This window comes from Bubalus kerabau, chromosome 4 (assembly GCF_029407905.1).
Source record: "Bubalus kerabau isolate K-KA32 ecotype Philippines breed swamp buffalo chromosome 4, PCC_UOA_SB_1v2, whole genome shotgun sequence".
Lineage (NCBI taxonomy): Eukaryota > Metazoa > Chordata > Mammalia > Artiodactyla > Bovidae > Bubalus > Bubalus kerabau.
In genome coordinates, this window is record NC_073627.1 from 167,825,238 (window position 1) to 167,828,629 (window position 3,392).

Genomic DNA, 3,392 nt, shown 5'->3' on the forward strand with positions numbered 1-3,392 from the left:
TATTAAAAAGCAAAGACATTACTTTGTCAACAAAGGTTTGTCTAGTCAAAACTATGGTTTTTCCAGTAGTCATGTATGGATGTTAGAGTTGGACTATAAAGAAAGCTGAGCCCTGAAGAATTGATGCTTTTGAACTGCGGTGTTGGAGAAGACTCTTGAGAATCCCTTGGACTGCAAGGAAATCCAACCAGTCCATCCTAAAGGAGATCAGTCCTGAATATTCATTGGAAGGACTGATGCTGAAGCTGAAACTCCAATACTTTGGTCACCTGATGTGAAGAACTGACTCATTGGAAAAGACCCTGATGCTGGGAAAGATTGAAGGCGGGAGGTGAAGGGGACATGAGATGGTTGGATGGCATCACCAACTTAATGGACATGAGTTTGAGTAAACTCCGGGAGTTGGTGATGGACAGGGAGGCCTGGTGTGTTGCAGTACGTGGGGTCGCAAAGAGTCGGACGTGACTGAGCAACTGAACTGAACTGAACTGAACTGATATTCAGCTCACACACACTCACATGGAATGTTGTTGTTCAGTCCAGGGTGTCCAACTCTTTGTGATCCCATGGACTGTAGCATGCCAGGCTTCCCTGTCTCCTGGAGTTTGCCCAGACTCATGCAATAACCATTGTTAAAATGGTATACAATTTCTGCTGCTGCTGCTGCTAAGTCGCTTCAGTTGTGTCGGACTCTGTGCAACCCCATAGACGGCAGCCCACCAGGCTCCCCTGTTCCTGGGATTCTCCAGGCAAGAACACTGGAGTGGGTTGCCATTTCCTTCTCCAATGCATGAAAGTGAAAAGTGAAAGTGAAGTCGCTCAGTTGTGTCCGACTTGTAGCGACCCTATGGACTGCAGCCTACCAGGCTCCTCTAACAGTTCCTAAATAACATCTGAGACCCTCCCTGCTGCTCTGGACATCTTAGTGTCTCCCCTGGGAGTGCCTCACCCCACTCCCACCCTAGGCCTTCCCAATCCCTGTAGGATTAGAGCCTGATAAGGAAGGTTCCTCCCCCAATCCAGCCCCAACTCAGCAGGCTAGGGCCATTCTAAAAGCTGGTGGCCATGCAAAAAGCAGATGTTTACTATTTCAAACATAACCCCAGCATATATACATGCTGATTAATAACTTGAGACACCCTGTTCAGTTCAGTTCACTCAGTCGTGTCCGACTCTTTGCGACCCCATGGATCGCAGCACGCCAGGCCTCCCTGTCCATCACCAACTCCCGGAGTTCACTCAGACTCACATCCATCGAGTCAGTGATGCCATCCAGCCATCTCATCCTCTGTCATCCCCTTCTCCTCCTGCCCCAATCCCTCCCAGCATCAGAGTCTTTTCCAATGAGTCAACTCTTTGCATGAGGTGGCCAAAGTACTGGAGTTTCAGCTTTAGCATCATTCCCTCCAAAGAAATCCCATGGCTGATGTCCTTCAGAATGGACTAGTTGGATCTCCTTGCAGTCCAAGGGACTCTCAAGAGTCTTCTCCAACACCACAGTTCAAAGGCATCAATTCTTTGGCACTCAGCCTTCTTCACAGTCCAACTCTCACATCCATACATGACCACAGGAAAAACCATAGCCTTGACTAGACGAACCTTTGTTGGCAAAGTAATGTCTCTGATTTTCAATATGCTGTCTAGGTTGGTCATAACTTTCCTTCCAAGGAGTAAGCGTCTTTTAATTTCATGGCTGCAGTCACCATCTGCAGTGATTTTGGAGCCCCAAAAAATAAAGTCTGGCACTGTTTCCACTGTTTCCCCATCTATTTCCCATGAAGTGATGGGACCAGATGCCGTAATCTTCACTTTCTGAATGTTGAGCTTTAAGCCAACTTTTCACTCTCCTCTTTCACCTTCATCAAGAGGCTTTTTAGTTCCTCTTCACTTTCTGCCATAAGGGTGGTGTCATCTGCATATCTGAGGTTATTGATATTTCTCCCGGCAATCTTGATTCCACCTTGTGCTTCTTCCAGCCCAGTGCTTCTCATGATGTACTCTGCATAGAAGTTAAATAAGCAGGGTGACAATATACAGCCTTGACGTACTCCTTTTCCTATTTGGAACCAGTCTGTTGTTCCATATCCAGTTCTAACTGTTGCTTCCTGACCTGCATACAGATTTCTCAAGAAGCAGGTCAGGTGGTCTGGTATTCCCATCTCTTTCAGAATTGTCCACAGTTTATTGTGATCCACACAGTCAAAGGCTTTGGCATAGTCAATAAAGCAGAAATAGATGTTTTCCTGGAACTCTCTTGCTTTTTCCATGATCCAGTGGACGTTGGCAATTTGGTCTCTGGTTCCTCTGCCTTTTCTAAAACCAGCTTGAACAACTGTAAGTTCAAGGTTCATGTATTGCTGAAGCCTGGCTTGGAGAATTTTGAGCATTACTTTACTAGCATGTGAGATGAGTGCAATTGTGTGGTAGTTTGAGCATTCTTTGGCATTGCCTTTCTTTGGGATTGGAATAAAAACTGACCTTTTCCAGTCCTGTGGCCACTGCTGAGTTTTCCAAATTTGCTGGCATATTGAGTGCAACAGTTTCACACCGTCATCTTTCAGGATTTGAAATAGCTCAACTGGAATGCCATCACCTCCACTAGCTTTGTTCGTAGTGATGCTTTCTGAGGCCCACTTGACTTCACATTCCAGGATGTCTGGCTCTAGGTCAGTGATCACACCATTGTGATTATCTGGGTCATGAAGATCTTTTTTGTACAGTTCTTCTGTGTATTCTTGCCACCTCTTCTTAATATCTTCTGCTTCTGTTAGGTCCCTACCATTTCTGTCCTTTATCGAGCCCATCTTTGCATGAAATGTTCCCTTGGTATCTCTAATTTTCTTGAAGAGATCACTAGTCTTTCCCATTCTGTTGTTTTCCTCTATTTCTTTGCACTGATCACTGAGGCAGGCTTTCTTATCTCTTCTTGCTATTCTTTGGAACTCTGCATTCAGATGCTTATATCTTTCCTTTTCTCCTTTTCTTTTTGCTTCTCTTCTTTTCATAGCTATTTGTAAGGCCTCCACAGACAGCCATTTTGCTTTTTTGCATTTCTTTTCCATGGGGATGGTCTTAATCCCTGTCTCCTGTACAATGTCAGGAATCTCAGTCCATAGTACATCAGGCACTCTATCTATCAGATCTAATCCCTTAAATCTATTTCTCACTTCCAGTGTATAATCATAAGGGATTTGATTTAAGTCATATCTGAATGGTCATATGCTAAATGCGCCAGTCGCAGCCGCCCACGCTACAGTCTAAGACACTAGAAGCTTCCAAAAATTTTTACTTATAACTCGTTTCAAAAATATTCTTGTTATAAATGAAAGCAAATTATAAAAAAAATACTAAGCAGCATCTAGTGTTAACTCCTTTTAGCAAAATGACTTTCT